Consider the following 12003-nt stretch of genomic DNA (forward strand, 5'->3'; position numbering starts at 1 on the left):
CATGATTACAGGCACATCTCAAGCTGACTGTGCTGTCCTGATCGTTGCTGCTGGTACTGGTGAATTCGAAGCTGGTATCTCCAAGAACGGGCAGACCCGTGAGCATGACCTTCTGGCTTACACACTGGGTGTGAAAAAACTAACTGTTGGTGTTAACAAAATGGATTCCATGGAGCCACCCTACAGCCAGAAGAGGAAATTGTTAAGGAAGTTAGCATCTACATTAAGAAAATCGGCTACAACCTTAATACTGCAGCTTTTGTGCCAATTTCTAGTTGGAATGGTGACAACATGCTGGAGCCAAGTGCTAATATGCCTTGGTTCAAAGGATGGAATGTCACTCATAAAGATGGCAATGCCAGTGGAACCACACTGCTTGAAGCTTTGGATTGCATCCTTCCACTCACTCACCAAACTGACAAGCCTTTGCAGCTGCCCCTCTAGGATGTCTACAAAATTGGTAGTATTGGTACTGTCCCTGCGGGCGGAGTGGAGACTGATGTTCTCAAACCTGGCATGATGGTCACTTTTGCTCCATTCAGTGTCACAACTGAAGTCAAGTCTGTTGAACTGCGCCATGAAGCTTTGAGTGAAGCTGTTCCTGGGCACAACGTGGGCTTCAACATCAAGAACATGTCTGTCAAAGATGTCCAGTGTAAAAAAAAAAAAAGTCCAGTGTGGCAATGTTTCTGGTGACAACAAAAACAATTCGCCAATGGAAGCAGCTTGTTTTACTGCTCAGGTGATTATTCTGAACCATCCTGGCCAAACCAGTGCTGGCTATGCCCCTGTACAGGATTGTCACACAGCTCACATTGCTTGCAAGTTTGCTGACCTGAAAGAAAAGATTGATCGCCGGACTGGTAAGAAGCTGGAAAATTGCCCAAGGTTTTGAAATCTGGTGATGCTGCCATTTTTGACATGCTTCCAGGCAAGCCCATGTGTGTCAAGAGCTTATCTGACTATCCTCCTCTGGGTCATTTCACTATTCACGATATGAAACAGATAGTTGCTGTGGGTGTCATCAAAGCTGTGAACAAGAAGGCCGCTGGAGCTGGCAAGGTCACCAAGTCTGTCCAGAAAGCTCAGAAGGCTGAATGAATATTATCCTTAACACCTGCCACCCCAGTCTTAATCAATGGTAGAAGACCTGTCTCAGAAGTGTTTCTCCCAATTGGCCATTTAAGTTTAATAGCAGAAGATTGGTTAATGATAACAATGCATTGTAAAATCTTCAGAAGGAAAGGAAAATGTTTTTGTTGTTGTTTGTTTGTTTTGTTTTGGTACTGGGGGTCAAACTCAGGACCTTGTGCTTGCCAGGCAGGCACTTAAGCCACTGAGCTATGTCTCCAACCCTGAAAGCAGAATGTTTTGTGGACCTTTTTTTATGTGTGACAATTTTTAACTTATTAGTTTTTAAAATCAATACTTTTAAATGGAAACAACTTGACCAAAAATCTGTCACAGAATTTTGAGATCCATTAAAGCAAAGTTTAATGAGAAAAAAAGAAAGAAATTCATAGGCTGAAAGTCAAAGGGAAGAAAAGAATGCTACATGTTCCAGGACCTCAGAAAAAAGCAGTAGTAGCTATCCTGTTTGCAGACAATCTGAACTTCAAACCAAGAATGATCAAATGAGTTGACAAAGGTCACTATACACTGGTTAGGGGAAAAATTCAAGAGGAAGAGGTAACAGTCATATGTATGCACCAAATATGGGAGCACCCAAATATATAAGACAAATTTCAATGGACATGAAAAATCTAAGAACTGATTATACATCTTAATAAGGAACTTTAACACTCTTTTATCTCAAAAAGATAGGTCAAGCAAACAAAAAAAATTAGCAAAGTGGTAGCAGAATTAAATGAAATCTTTGAACAAATGGGCTTATTAGACATATTTATTACATTTATTTATTGTGTGTGTGTGTGTGTGTGTGGCCAGCTCAGCCCACCAGGGGATGGGGCTGGCTGGCATGTGGTGCTGGAGGTTCGAACCGAGGTCCCTGTGCTTTGCCAAGCTTGTTTCAAGTAGGTGCTTTAGACCACTGAGCCATCTCACCAGCCCTTATTAGACATATATAGTGTTCCATCTACCCAACAAAATCTGAATATACATTTTTAATATATTGCATACTAGTACATAGATCATACTTAAGTAAATGCAAGAAAACAGAAATTATCCCATGAATATTGTCTGACCACAGTGCAATGGAACTGGAAATTAAATAACAAAAAGTCCTACAAAAATCCATAGACACATATAAATTAAATAATACCCTCTTCATCAAACAATGGGTTAGAGAAGAAATTAAACAAAAATTAAACAATATCTGCAATCCAACAAAAATTCAAATACAACTTACTGAAATGTATGGGATGTGATGAGAACAATTCTCAGGGGGAAATTTATTATGGTAAACTCACACATTAGGAAAACAGAACAAGAACAAATAAATACCCTAATGCTGCACCTCCAGCTTTTAGAAAAAGAAGAGCAAACAAAGCCCAAAGCCCAAGAATGGGAGGAAACTATAAAGATTAGAGCAGAAATTAATGCAATTGAGACAAAGAAAATACAAAGAACTAATGAATTAAAATCTGGTTCTTTGTAAGATTAAATACAATTCATAAAAAGTAAATAAATAAATAAATAAAATTCACACACCCCCTGGCCAACCTCATCAAAAAGAGGAAAGAAAAATCTCAAATCCAAGCAATAAGGAATGAAAAAGGGTGAAATTACTACAAATAGTGTGGAACTTCAAAAGATCATCAATAGCTATTTTGAAAATCTTCAGTCTCACAGAATCAAAGACACAGAAGAAATGGACAGATTTCTAGGAAGGTACAAATTACCAAAACTGAATCAAGAGGATATAAAAACTCTGAGTAACCCAATTTCAGTCAATGAATTTTTTTTTTTTTTTTTTTTTTTTGGAACAAGGGATTGAACTCAGGCCCTTGCACTTGCCAGGGAAGCACTTATTCCACTGAGCCATCTCCCTGGCCCCCCAGTCAATGAAATTTAAAATGTAATCAAAACTTAGCAACAAAGAAAAGCCCAGGTCCTGATGGATTCACAGCTGAATTGTACAAGAAATTTAGAGAAGATTTAATCCCAATACTCCTCATACTCTTTAATGAAATTTAAAAAGAAGCAATCCTCCCAAAATCATTCCTGGAGGCAAGCATTATACAGATATCAAAACTGGAGAAATATTCAACCAAAAAAAGAAAATTACAACCTCATGAATATAGATGCAAAAATCCTCAATAAATTAGTAGTAAATAGAATACAGCAAATCATCAAAAGCATTATACACCACAACCAGGTAGGATTCATCCCAGGGATGCAAGGATGGTTCAACATATGCAAATCTATACATGTCATGCTCTATATCAATAGAGCCAAAACCCAAAAACGCATGATCATCTCAATAGACACAGAAGTCTTCTTAAAAAGGTATTTATTTATTTATTTATTAGGGGGTCTCACTACACAGATTAGGCTTGTACTAATCCTCCTGTCTCAGCTTGCCAAGTGCTGGGATTACAGGCATGCACCACTATGCCCAGTTTTAGTGGCTGGCTTGGAGCAGTGCCAGGACAGCATGAGATACTGGGAATCAAATCTGGGTCCTTGTGCTTGCCAGGCAGGCACTTAGACCATTGAGCTGTCTCCCAGCCCACAAAAAAAAAAAAAAAGGATTTTTGAAAAAGTTCAACACTCATTAATGATCAAAGCCCTACAGAAAATTGAAATACATGGCCTATATATCAATATGATAGAAGTCATCTATTACAAACCAACGGCCAACATAATTCTAAATGGAGAAAAACTGAAAATTTTTACTCTCAAATCAGGTATAAGACAAGGATGTCCTCTATCACCACTCCTATTCAATATTGTTCTGGAATCATTAGCTACACAAGAGAGAGAAATAAAAGAAGTAAGAATAGGTAAAGAAGAGGTTAAACTATCATTATTCACAGATGACATGATAGTCTAATTGGAAGACCCAAAAACTCCAAGAAGCTCCTAGAATTAATAAATAAATTCAGTAGTATAGTAGGACACAAAATCAACACCCAAAAATCAGTAGCATTCCTCTACACAGACAACAAATTTGCTGACAGAGGAATTAGAGAAACAATACCCTTCACAAAGCCACCCAAAGCAAATGAAATACTTAGGAATTAGCCTAACAAAAGAAGTAAAAGTTCTATACAATGAAAGTTATAACACTCTGAAAAAAGAGATGGAAGAGAATTTCAAAAAATGGAAAGATATTCCTTGCTCCTGGATTGGAAGAACCAACATTGTGAAAATGACCATACTTCCAAAATTGTTATACAGATTTAATGCAATTCCTATCAAAATACCATCACCATACCACACAGATCTAGAGAAAACATTCCTAAAATTTATTTGGAACCAGAAAAGACCTAGAATAGCAAAGGCAATCCTGGGCAACAAAGGCAAGGTAGGAGACATTACAACCTCTGACTTGAAATTATACTACAAAGCTACTGTGATAAAATCAGCATAAAGTGCTGTCAAAAAAAAAAAAAACAGACCCAAGCATCAATAGAACAGATTAGAAGATGCAGATACAACTCCAAACACACTCAGCTATCTTTTCTTTGACAACAGGGCCAAACATGTTCACTGGAAGAAAGATAGCCTCTTTAAAAAATGGTGCTGGAAAAACTGGCTCTCTACATTCCAAAAACTAAAACTAGACCTGGGTCTATCACCATGCACTAAGCTAAAGATCTGAACATTAAAACAGAAACACTAAATCTAATCCCAAGAGAAAGTAGGTGGAAATCTTGAAGACATAGGAGTAGGCAGAGAGTTCATGAACAAAAATCAAATTGCAGGGAATACTTCTAAGAATCAACAACTGGAATCTCATCTTATTGATAAGGTTCTGAATGTCAAAAAAAATCACCAACAGTGAAAAGACAACTCACAAATTGGGATAAAAATCTTAACCAACACTCAGACAAAGGTCTTCTATCTAGAATATATAAAGAACTAAAAAAACTTAGGCCCCCAAAATTTAAAGACCCAATCCAAAAATGGGCATCTGAGATGAATACATACTTCTCAGAGGAAGAAATATTTTTATTTATTATTATTATTATAATTATTTTTTATTTAGTGCAGGGTCTACAGGGCCTACAGGGTCTCACTACGTAGATTGGACTTGCAGTGATTCTCCTGCTTTCAGCTTCCCAAGTGCTGGGATTACAGGTACACACCACCATGCCCAGTATTAATTGCTGTCTCAGCATGCCCCAAGGACAGGGCCAGCACAGCAGGGCAAGGATTGAACCTCCAACCCCTGCTTCTGCCTAAGCAGGTGCTTTAATCAGCTGACCTGTTTGGCCAGTCCTCAGAGGAAGAAATATGAAGTGGCAAATAAATACATAAAAAATTGTCCCACAACACTGTCTCTTTGTGAAATGCAAATTAAAACAACATTGAGATACCACCTCACCCCAGAAAGAATGGCTATCATAAAGAAATCAACTAAAAAATGCTAGAGAAGCTGTGGGGTAAAGGAACTCTTCTCCACTGTTGGTGGGAATGTAGACTGGTATAACCACTGTGGAAATCAGTGTGGAGACTCTTTGAAAACCTAGGACTGGAAATCCCATTCAACCCAGCTATTCTCCTACTGGGTATTTTCCCAAAAGAACTAAAACCATCACACCATATGCTATATATGTGCCCATGGTTACAACAGTACAATTTGTCATAGCCAAATCTAAGCAACTATACTGAGGACAGCAATGTATAATACAAAAAACATGGTTGAATATCTCTCATCTTGGTCTTCTAAATGCGTACCATTTCTTATGTTGTATTAATTATAGTCCTTTAAAAATAAATTTTTTAAAGTAAAAAAACACAAGGAAAAATTAAGGTTTATTAAAAGCAAACATTAATATTTAATTATTTGTCCAATATTGCATAGCTATATCTGTTAATCTGAGCAACAGATTTTTTTTGAGGTACTGGGGATTGAACTCAGGACCTTGTGCTTGCCAGGCAGGTGCTGACAACAGATTTCATGAAAAAAATAAATAACATGACAACTATTATTAATTTAATTTTTTTTGTTTAGCAGTGATCAAACTCAGGACCTTGCACTTACCAGGCAAACACTTATTCCATTGAGCTAACTCCCAGCCCTAATTCGCTATTTTTGTTTTGAAATTCTGTAACATGTCTATTATTGTATGTTACCCTGTTTCTCTCTTTGTTTCTTGTGAATCTGAGTTTAATTAATTTACTCCTGAAATAGTTCCTGGTTACACACTCTGTTTTTGTTTTTGTTTTTGTTTTTACTCTTTAAAATAGAATTAAATTAAATTTAAAAATAAATAAACCAAAGTACTGCTATATCTACTAAATGGAACAATTATATCTCCACTAACAATAGAAAATAATTAAAAAGTAATAACAGAATTAATTATATAAAGATTAATAAAATATAGAAGATTGGGATAAAAGAATAAAGAAGAAAATTTTGAAAAATTAACCAATAAAAGAGGGAGAGAAAAGTGAGACAAAAGGTCCTAAAAAGGAAAAAGGAGATGAAAAATAAAGAGAAAGAAGGAGAAAATGTGGATTATAAAAAAATGAAAAATTTAAAAGAAAACAATTTGAAAGATAAAATTAAGAGAAACAAAAAAAGAAAAATTCTCTGAACCCCTGTAAACCAGCAAAGAGAATCAAAAGAGAAAACATGAGTCAAAAAAAGGAAAGAAAAAAAGAAAAACCACGTACTGTATTTTTGAACCAGTGGTGTCTTTCCTGAATCTATAGTCTAGAGATCGAGCAAGTCAGTTTTCTCCACCTAGATTTAAGGTTCGTGGGTTTCTGAAGTGCCCCCATTCTGCAGACCCGTTTATCTGCTTACCCTAGGCTGTGCCACTGTCCGAGTCAAGCTCTTGGTGTGTCCTTGCTCATGCTGATAGCCGTGGAAGACAATCAGACCTCTGACCTGTGCTGCGTGTAGGCAGCAGGACCAGCATTCAGGCAGCCTGCTACACCTAAAGCCAGCACTTTCAGGTGCTGCCATTTCTGAGCCCAACATAAACAGGGCCTGGCTTCTCACCACCAAGAGCAGGTCCTGGGTCCTTACCAGCCTGCTACTCAACTTGTCAGGGGTTCTGTGTCCACCCCTTAGCCTCTCTGCAGCGGGCTCCCTTGGCCATCTCTCACCCAGTCACTGTGGGATGGTTACACTGGGAAGCCTGAGGTAAAGTTGTTTTCTTTAGTGCTTGTGAGTCTGAGTTTAATCAATCCACTATTGAAATGGTCCCTGGTTACGTACACTCTGGCCATGGACAGGCACCTCACCAGCTTTCTTCGCTGTTATTGCTTGACATATGGAAAGAGTCACCATGGAGCAAGACCCCAAATTGATTTTCCATTTCAAAATAAACGTAGGATTCTCCTGGGGCTAGTGACACTGGCTGGTCTGCTGTTTCTTTGTGGTGCTCTTAACCCTGGGGCCCACCTTGTATCCATAGGAGCATGTTCCTCTTCCTAGCAGCCAAGGCAAGCTTCTGGACTGCTCTATTCTTCTCTATATTGTAGTCCATGTCTCCAACTTTTCAGTAGCTTTTAATTTTCCTGTCAGTTCCATACCAATTCCTAGGGATCTACTCTTTTTTTCTCTCTCTCTTCTTCAGGTTATTGTGTTGAAGGTCCCTCGATTCAGGATCTTAAGGAAGGTAAATTTTGTTGCTGGTCATTATTCAGACATCTGAGTTCCCCCTTTGCAGGCATCTTTCTGTTACTGATTTCTAGTTCAACTTCATTAGGTCCCAAGAGATATACTTTACATGCTTGTTTTCTTTCTAAATGTGTTACAGTTTGCTTTGGGACCCAGAATGTAGTGAACATTGTCACGTGTGCACTTGAGAAGAAAGTATACTTTCATGTCACCTATATCCTTACCGATCTCCTGTCAAGGAGACCTAGCAGTTCCTGAAAGAAGAGCTAGTTTTGGCAGTTACAGAGGATTTGCTTCTCCTTTTAGTTTGTCAGGTTTTGTGCAGTGTTTGTTTGTTTGAATCCAGGACCTCGTGCTTTAGGCAAGAATTTTATCTCTTTGCTATCTTCCCAGCCCCAGTTCTGTCAAGTTTTGCTTCAAGTATTTTGAAGATTTGTTGTTAGGTGTGTGCACACTTAGAATTATGTCTTCTTTGAGAATTTACCCCTTTACCACTGTACAATGCCACTCTGACTACTAATTTGGCTAATGTCCATGTAGAGGTTAATGTTTTCATTAGATATATTTTTCTACCCCTTTGACTAAATTATTTATGACTTTGTAATTAAAGTCCATTTCTTCCTTCACTTGGGTGCAACCAGGAGTGGACAGTATGGCCTCTCCCAGTGCTGCAGAGGCCTCCACCTCCTGGCAGGGAGAGTTCCCTTTCCTCAGGCCTCTTCCTTCCTGCTCTCAGGTGTCCTCATCTCCTCAGCCTCTTGTGCCTGATATAGTGAGGTGAGGTGAGAGCAAGCCTGGGAGGCAGTTACTTCAAGGAGCTGCAGTCCCTCCCAAGAAGATGCAAGTACTGGCAATACCCGACTCCCAGAAACTGCTACACCAGCCGAATAGCCTGTTGCAACAGGAGGCAAGGCAGCAGCCCATGTCCGTGGTTTCAGCCCAGTTGAATCTGCACACAATAATGGTGTCAGAATGTCTGTAAGACTAAAGGATGTGGAAGGAAAAGGTTTTGGTCTAACTCAGCTCTTTGGCTACGATACAGAGACATTTTATCTAGCTGCGAATTTCCTGGACAGATTCCTGTCTGAAATGAAGGTAGATTCGAAGCACATGGGATGTGTTGGACTGAGCTACCTTTGTTTGGCTATAAAATCAATAGAAGAGGAAAGAGATGTCTCACTGGTTTCTGAAAACTGCCAGAATGCCTCAACACACCGCTATTGCAACTGGAGTACTAGAAAGCCATTGCATTCATTTAAAAGTATAGATTACTCATGCAGATATTGTGTGTTCTTGATATCTAAATTTATTATTTTGTAGTGATGATTTATCTTTTCCTACCTGAAACTGAATGTTAACACTTAAAATATCTATATGTGGTTGTGATACTTAGGTATGAAAATTTTACTTTTAACAGCTAGTAGCATTTAGACAAACTTTGACAAGTTGAGAGGCTTTGTTATTTATTTGTGTGTGTGTGTGTGTGGTGTGTGTGTGTGTGTGTGTTTAGTACAGGGTCTCACTACACAGATCAGATTTGTAGTGATCCTCCTGTTTTCAGCCTCCCAAGCGCTGAGATTACAGGCGTGCGCCACCACACCCAGTCTCAGTCTCCATCTCAGTGCATCCTGGGGGTGGAGCCGGTACGGCATGTGGGGGATCGAACCCCAGTCCCTGTGTCTGCCTAACTAGGTGCTTTTATTCACTGAGCTATCTGGTTGGCCCTTGGGTTTTGTTCTTTATATAAATAGTATTAGTAGCCACAAGAAAATGTATTTGAAGCCTTTCTCCAAAACCCTGAAGTATGGAGTCCATAACGTTGCAATGGATTTAAGTTGTGAAGCCTCAAGACTGCACAGCCAGGTTAATAAGATGTTCTCCAGCTTGGGAAAACTGCCTAATCAGTATAGTGCTTCTGAGGGTATACAACTGAATTCATCTGTAAAGCTAAAGGCATAGATACACTTACTACAAGCCTGAAAAAGTGAACTGCGCGTCTTTATTTCTAACATTGGTCTCACTTTCTACAGTAGATCGATATACTACATTTAGGTGATATTGAAAATGGTAACCTACTTAATTTCAGAGTTAAAAATTTAAGTTATGGGATTTACATCAAAGCCAGCATTTCAAATAAATAAATAAATAAAACTTGACAGCTAGTAGTAATTTAGACAAACTTTGGCCAGGGAGATGGCACAGTAGAATAAGTGCTTCCCTAGCAAGCACAAGGACCTGAGTTAAATCTCTGGTTCCACCAAAAAAAGAAAAATAAAATAAAAGTAAAAACTAGCATTTCACACATTCACTTGTTTTTTCTGTATTTTTTTTAGGGAAGGGTCTACAAGGTGTTTAGGGTCTCACTACTAGATTGGACTCATAGCGGTCCGCCTGTTTACAGCCTCCCAGGAGCTGGGATTACAGGCACGTGCTGCCTCACCCAGTCTCATTTGACATCTCAAGGCGCCCCAGGGGTGGGGCCGGCAGGCAGGCCCGGGGATCGAACCCCCGGCCCCTGCACCTGCTTGCAGGCGCTTTGATCCGCTGAGCTAGTCCTGTAATGGCTTCTAGGCACCCGTAATGCAAGTAACAGATAATTCAGTGATGAGAATGTTATTGCCATATTGGGATTACATTTTTAAATGTAAAGACATTTTGTATTTTATATTTGGCTTAATAGGCCAAATACAGACTGAGTAAGTTTGGCATATTCATTGAGTTATCTTTGATATTTCTTCTACAAAACAGTTGATGTTAGTATTGATGATAAAAATTTCTCTATAGAATCGATTTCCTCAGTATGGTTCCATTAAAAAGCATAGGTTCTATTATATAACATCGTAACTCAAAATCAATTTTTGCTCTGAAAATTTGCTTTACCCTAAGTTCTGGCTAGATAAAGCACTCCAGAAGGTTTGACTATGGACTGCTCCTATAAAACTTCATTGTTTCTAGCTTGTTGTTTTTTTCAAAGAAATAGAATAGACTTCCACAAATTTCCATATCGTATATTAAGAAAAGTAGGCACCTCCCTAACTGTGAGATCTCTGAGGTAGCTAGTTCGTGGATTTCCCTCTGTAAGCCAGTGAATGTGAGGGATGTACAGACATCGCTGGTGTTGTAAACAGTTACAGAGCAGCCTTAAGCCTGAGTCTATCTAGAATGGGTTTAACCAATTTTGACGTCATGTTACAGAGCCAAGAAGATAGCTCAATGGCATAAGTGCCTGTCTGGCAAGCGTAAGGTCCTGAGTTCAATCCCCGGTACTGCAAAAAAACAAAACAAAACAAAAAGACATCATGTTACTAAAAAATAAGCACTGAAAAAAAAAACCCCAAAGAACCACAGTATATTCTACCTTTAACATTTTTTAAAGCATGTTTTGTGCATAACTTCAGTTTTATGAAAAAGCTGATATATTTTAATATCTTCAAAACATCAGTATCAATTTTGAGGTGGCAGAGATAACCTAACCAATTACCATTAGGTTCAGTACTAAAACATGTATCATTAAGTAAAATTATTGAAATTCAATCAATCAATAAATAAGATGGGTTTCTTTATAGATACCATATAGTTCTTGAATTTTTGTCCAACCTGATAATTCCATTTTATTGGTGTGTTTAGGCCATTCTATGTGTTGCTTCTCTTTTCCAGCTTGAGCACTTTTAAATAATTCCATTCTATTTGTCCTATTGGCTTATTTTCTTTCCCTCCTTCCCTCCCCCCTCTTTCATTCTCTCCATCCTTCTCTTTCTTACTCCCTCCCTCTGTGTATTTGGTTGTTTCTCTGATGTTTTGTATACTTTCAAATGCTGTTGTCCTTTTTTTTTTTTGTCTTTTTGGGACAGATCCTTCAGTGAGCCTTCAGCTCCCTTTTAGCCCAGGCTGGTATCAAACTCACAATGATCCTTCTGCTTCAACCTCTTAAGTGCTGGGATTATAGTTATGTGCCACCAGATCTGGTCCAAATACTATTATACTTGTTATGTAAGTCAAGGGCCTTATGACAATGTATTTCATCCATTTTTATTCATTTTTGGCTGTCTTTCATATGCCATAAACACATAGCACCACTATTTGGGTCAGTTGGTTATCTTTTATATTAATTTATGATGGAAGAAAGAATTTCATTACCTTTTACTGACTTTTTGCTTCCTTATTTCTTATGTATGTATGAATTTTAATTTGACATCCTATTTCTTCTGCCCAAGGAACTGCTCTAACTTTTTTTTTTTTTT

The 12003-nt window shown here is 38.3% G+C and overlaps 1 pseudogene; it reads left to right on the forward strand.

Moving 5' to 3' along the window:
• Nucleotide 1: 1 nt before the first annotated feature.
• LOC111812755 lies at nucleotides 2-1101 on the forward strand (annotated as a pseudogene).
• Nucleotides 1102-12003: the final 10902 nt, after the last annotated feature.

This window comes from Octodon degus, unplaced genomic scaffold, assembly GCF_000260255.1.
Source record: "Octodon degus isolate 3935 unplaced genomic scaffold, OctDeg1.0 scaffold00007, whole genome shotgun sequence".
NCBI classification, from domain to species: domain Eukaryota; kingdom Metazoa; phylum Chordata; class Mammalia; order Rodentia; family Octodontidae; genus Octodon; species Octodon degus.